This window comes from Neophocaena asiaeorientalis, unplaced genomic scaffold (assembly GCF_003031525.2).
Source record: "Neophocaena asiaeorientalis asiaeorientalis breed wild unplaced genomic scaffold, Neophocaena_asiaeorientalis_V1.1 scaffold581, whole genome shotgun sequence".
Classification (NCBI taxonomy): Eukaryota; Metazoa; Chordata; class Mammalia; order Artiodactyla; family Phocoenidae; genus Neophocaena; species Neophocaena asiaeorientalis.
The window spans coordinates 2,121,826-2,128,060 of NW_020172732.1; the positions used below are offsets into that span (position 1 = coordinate 2,121,826).

Below are 6,235 nucleotides of genomic sequence, written 5' to 3' on the forward strand. Positions count from 1 at the left end.
GTGCCTGGTCAAGTCAACACTCAATAACGTTGAACTTAACTTGGTATATTACATAACATTCAATTATGAAAATGTGTATTATTTCTTTTTCTCACCACATTCTCCTATTATTGTATCTCTTCATTAAAATTAGGCTAATAATGGGCTTCCCTGGTGGCGCAGTGGTTGGGAGTCCGCCTGCCGATGCAGGGGATGCGGGTTCATGCCCCGGTCCGGGAGGATCTCACATGCCGCGGGACGGCTGGGCCCGTGAGCCATGGCCGCTGAGCCTGCGCGTCCGGAGCCTGTTCTCCGCAGCGGGAGAGGCCACAGCAGTGGGAGGCCCGCACACCGCAAAAAAAAAAGAAAAAAAAAAGGCTAATAATGAATAACAAATCATTGAAATTGAAGATTTTCTTTAGCTTGGGAAAATGGAAAACAAAGAAAAGAAGTAAAACACACACCTGGAGAGGAAATACCTCTTGGGTTGCAAAATCCGGAAACCATTTGGAGGGAGAGGCTTTATGACTCTACTTAGAGGCCGTTATGTTTGTAGAGGAACTGACTTCTTTCATCTCTGCAATCCATGCTTTGGACATTCTACCTAACATATTAAGTCAGGAAACAATGAGCCGGCAATATTATCAAGAATCAATCTGAAAAAAAAAAAAGAGAAAAAAAAAAAAAAAAAAAAAAAAAAAAAAAAAAAAAAAAAAGAATCAATCTGTACCACAGTCATTCCTAGTATACCCGAAAGAAATAATCAAAGTTGTACACAAAGATTAATGTAAATGGATGGTCATACCAATGCCATACTATGATTTATCATAGTGTAAACAGCCTAAAGGTCTTCCATAACCTATGTGGGAACAGTTAAACATGACATGGCACAGAGCCACCCAGTCGAAAATGATGCAGCTAGTTCAAACCATATTTTCAAAGAAATTTTTGTTGGAGACACAAAATTGAAAGGCACAAAAAGTCGATTATAAAATGGTGCTTTACATGGGATTATATATGATTTTAATTTTCATCTCTAATATTTCTGTACTTTCCAAACTTTTACACTTTAACGGAAACGTGGTTTCTTTTTCTTTTCTTTTTTTTTTTTTTGGCCATGCCTTGTAGCTTGCGGGATCTTAGTTCCCCGACCAGGGACCAGTCCCAGGCCCACAGCAGTGAAAGCGCTGAGTCCTAGCCACTGCATTTCCCGGGAATTCCCAAAAAGTGATTTCTTTTTAAATCATAAAATAATTTTAAAAACCCATTATCCATTTTATATTTTGGCATTCATCCCATTATTTTTACTGTTTCTCAAGAGTGTGGGCCATGAACAGTTTACATCAGGATCCTGGTGCAGGCAGGTGCACACTTAGGTATCAGAATCTGCGTTTTCACCTAACTGCTCAGGTGAGTCTTCATTGAATACATGCTAACGTTGGCAAAACTTCAGATTTAGCAACTAGGGAAGAGGAGAAAAACCTGTGTTTAATATTAAAGAATTATAAATGGAGTATAACCTTTAAAATTGTGAATCACTATGCTGTATGCTTGTAACTTACAGAATATTGTACATCAACTATACTTCAATAAAAATGTTTTTACAAGAACAATGTCTCAAGAAAGCTACTCAAACACATGACCAGAAGATGGTGCAGGTTTTCCATTTACCTGATCCATGTCATCAGAATGAAATCTTGTTCAAAAGAAATTGCTTGATTTCATTAAGTAAATCCAGGAGAGTGTCCTCACCCTGAAATGAGAAACTAGAATCTTTACTATGGGATGGGATTAGGCATCCTTTCTTCATAGAAACCACTGTCTTCTAGAGAAGGATGCTAGGTTAGGATATGTCCTCTGGGCTAGAACAGTATTACACCCCAAAGGAAAGCTCTACCCAACCCCTTGTTTTATCTTGGCTGCAAAGTCAGGTTGGGTTAAGTTAGGTTGGGTCTCTGTGGAATTTAGGAACAACAGGAGTGAAAAGCAAAGGGAGAGGGTCTCTAATTCCAGGGCAGGTGGAGATGGATGCAACAGACTCCCCAGCCTCTTCTCTTCTTTTGCCTCCACTTTGAGTCCCGGCATCAGCGGGAGAGCCCACCACCTTGGCACCTCCACTGAAGTAGTGATGGGAGCACCAACTACAGGTGCAAAATGCCTCGTCTTTCAACACCCAGCTCCCTATGACAGCTTCCAAGAAACCTTGACCAGACCTTCCCTGCAAGCGTGGCTGACAGCCTTCCCTGTCATTCCTAGAACCCATGCTTGCCTTTACCTTTTCAATAACATGTTATGTTAAAATTAATCTGTTTACAAGATCTGTCTTTCCCAGGAGATGCTAGACTATGAGCTACTAGCCATAGGCTATCAGCTACTGCTTTCCTCCATACCAGCCATAGACTGGGGGGAAAATATCATTCACATTGGTGGTGAAAATAATTATTACCCAGGAATAATATTAACCAAAGGAAGAAAAAAAAAAAGGAAAAAGAAAATGTGTAAGACCTATTTGAGAGAAAAAAAAATGCCAAAAGTTTAAACAAATGATGATAACAATATTAAGAACAAACGTTTATAGGAGTCTTACCATAGCACTATTCTAAGCATTTTTTCATATTTTACTCCATTTAATCAACAATCTATGAGGTAGGTAGCACTCGTTCTGCAGGAAATGGAGGTACAAAGAGGTTAAGAAACTTGCCTGATGAGATTTCATCTTCTCGGCTGGAAAGCTTGAATAATACATGATTCTTCCCCAACTGTTTTTATTTTTAACTCACATCTCATCAAAATCCCTAAAGAATGAAAGTTCACTGCTGTAAGAGGTTCATATTTTATGTAAGTACATAAATCCTAGAAAAAAATCTGAAAGATTGTGCATCAAATGTGGGAGGTCTCTTTGATTCTTTACACTTTCACGTATTTAACAAACTTGTTGCAATATGCATGTATTACTGAATTCTAAGCATTGTGAAAGGCACTTCAACCAAACGATCTCAAGTTCTCCCAACACCATGAGGTAGATACTATTTTGCACACTTTATAAATTTTAGAAATGCAAGCACAGAGGAGTTTGCTAACTTACTCTAGGTCACACAGCTGGTAAAGTGGTGGTCTCAACCCAACAGCCTGAATCTGGAGGGATGAGGGCCTTAATAGCAGAAGTCCCAGGACTCTGGGACTCAGAAGAGTTCCTAATTCAGGCTAGAGCGTCAAGCAAGGCTTCCTCTCAGAGAAGCAGAGGGTCATCAAAGCAGAACTTAGAAAGAACAGTGCTTGGCACATAGTATGTACACACTAAATGTTTGACAAATGAGTTGATTAACCTAGCAAAGTGAGTAGAATTAGGGTGAGGAAGGGCATCCCAGGAAGAATAAGTCTTAACTCCAGCTCCAAGCTGGGTTTCTTCAACATTCTGGTGCTGCAAGTCCATAAATGACTCTCCTTTTCAGGTCTAGGGTGTCCTGGCAGGTGCCAGGGGTGTCAACTTGATAATCAAGCTGGAACCAGACAAAATCTTCATTTCTGACAGTCCAGACAAGGCTGAAGAGCTGGTCAGACTCAAAGATGAACCAGTGCCAGACAAGAAGCCCAGCGCCAGGCTCAGCCTGTTTGCTCAAACCCCTTGGGAAGCTCATCCTCTACTTCCAAAGTGATTCCCTAGGATCATTCTGGACCAGGTAGGGGCTTAAGGGGCAGTGGTTTTCTAGGACTTTTTGCTCATATTCCTCACAAAACACATTTTTAGGTTGACATCTAAAATGTTTCAATCATAAATTTAAATATTGATAGTTTCAAAGGTTATATTTTCGGGCATCCCTGGTGGCACAGTGGTTGAGGGTCCGCCTGCCGATGCAGGGGACATGGGTTTGTGCCCCGGTCAGAGGGGATCCCACATGCCGCGGAGCGGCTGGGCCCGTGAGCCATGCCCGCTGGGCCTGCGCGTCCGGAGCCTGTGCTCCGCAATGGGAGAGGCCACAGCAGTGAGAGGCCCATGTACCACACACACACACAAAAAAGTTACATTTTCTAGTGTTTTTGTATTCTGAACATACCTTAGGTGTATTTTTTGTCAAAAACAGATTTAGTTCTTCCAGTTTATGGAAAGTGTTCTCCTTACAACCTAACTGGCAAAGCCAGTCCCATGAGACAAATCATAATTGCTATCACGAAACATTGGAGTTCACATTTCAGTTCAAATAATGGTGTTAACATATATCCTGGAGACATGTATCTCACTTCTGATTCTCAGACCAGTAGAGACAGGGTGTGTCGGAGGGAGGGAGGGAGAGACGGAGGGAAGGGTGGGTGGATAGATGAAAGGAATGGATGGATGAGTGGATGGATGGATCGATGGCTGGATGGAGAGGCTTGTTGCCTGGATGAGATGAAGTACCTCCCCTTTCAATATTTCTCATGGAAGCCTACAGGTTGAACTTAGGGATTTCTACTTAGAAGCTGGCACCCTCAACCAGATTTTTATGCCAAGCAGAAATGTCGCCATAATGAATCTAGTAATCTTTTTGCAAAGAGAGAAAAGAAAGATTGAGAAAGAGAGAGGGGAAGGTCATACCTCAGCCACCTTCTCAAGGAGATCAGCTTTAGATACACATGGAAGCTGAGACCCTGGAAACCAAGTCTCTTAAAACTCTTCGGGAGCCACAGCATGTGGGTGGGGGTCTGTGGCTCCATGGTCTTTCCCTCGGGTTTTTCCTCTCTCACCCTCTTGCACAGACACAACACTGAGAATGTGCAAAGCCACGGGGAAAATGGTAGAAACTTCACCATGGCTATTGCTGGGAAGAGCAATTCATAAATGCTCTGTTCTTTTTTTAACCCTCCAATTTGGCATCATACTATATCTCGTGTAGGCTTTTATTCCTGAATGCCGGCTAAACTTCTTAGGCTTAAACTTTCGGCCTCAAAAATACTGGGCAGATGCATTACCTGTCTATTGTAACTATAAAGCCATTACCTGTCTTTATAACAATCGGCTGGGTGCTCTTTTTTAGATTAACATGATGAGTACCTCGCCACTCAACTCCATTCATACAATCACAGAAGAAATACCAAGAAGAAGCCGTCTCAGCATTAAGATCTAATTCCTATCGATGGAGTGAACCATATGTTCTTTCCTACAGCCGAGGAACTTTACAACAAAAACTGAATGTAGATATATGAACAGTAAGCAGTTATAAGTTTTTGGCCTTATAATTTTGACCATGGTTAATCTGACTGTCTCTCTTATTGAAATGTAAAGCAAAATGTAAATTGAACTTCTTAGATTAAGTACCATTAATATTATAAATGTTCTCAAATATTAGTTATAAATGTTATAATATGACTTCTTTTGTGTTAGGATCCCTACTCATCTTGTGTGACACTTGAAGGATTTAAGCTAAGATATGTAAAATTGTTCAAAATGGAGTCCCAGTGGTCTCAGTGTGAACTTCCATATTGGTTGTCTTGAAAAGTCTGCTGGAGGACTGAGGATGTCTTAGAGGGATAAACGAAGAGAAGTTTGATGGGTGACGTAAGTCACTGGAACAGAAGGAGCAACTGATGAGCCAAGGCCCCCTCCCCTAGGGTAAATGTTATTCCTTCAAATGAGACGCTTCACTGAGGACCTGACTCCACCTGCTGAGAGCTGTTGCAGAGGGACGCTGCCAGAGGCCATCTCAGAGCAGAGGGCCACTTCCCACTCCCACTTGTTTGGAGACCCATTGTGGACTGGAGACCGCTGCTCCTGCTGAGATGTCTCCTGCCCAGGCTTTTCCTTGGAAAGGTCCTTACCCCCTTTTCTATTTTCCCTACTTTGACTAAGGCGTCTTGTGTGCTAACTGCATGCAATAAATCGAGTGACTGGTGAATTGAATTTTGGCCACGTTTCATCTGTCTCCAAGCCATGAGGCATGCCTGCCCTTACTGCTGGGCCCTGTGACAAACGTTGGGATCTGTTACCGACCAAACTTGGGTCGACTCGCCTGCCTGCAGTAAAGCCAATCCACTGACACCGGGTTGTGGTGAAGCAAAGTGCAGGGCGCCAAGCAAGGAGTCCAGGGCAGCTAGTGCTCAGAACACCCGAACTCCCAATGGCTTTCAGGAAAGCTTTTTTTTTTAGAAAAGCATTTTTAAATGCAGGTGAGGGAGTGGAGTCACAGGGTATATGATCAGCTCGTACACAATTCTCTGATGGGTTGGTGGTGAGGTACAGGGCAGTGTCACTTTATCAGTCCTCAGGTACCAGGGGACTATG

General features: G+C 42.4%; 1 pseudogene; it reads left to right on the forward strand.

The window, feature by feature from the left end:
* The first annotated feature begins 4,748 nt into the window (after positions 1-4,748).
* LOC112396643 (phosphatidylinositol N-acetylglucosaminyltransferase subunit P pseudogene) lies at positions 4,749-5,146 on the forward strand (annotated as a pseudogene).
* Positions 5,147-6,235: the final 1,089 nt, after the last annotated feature.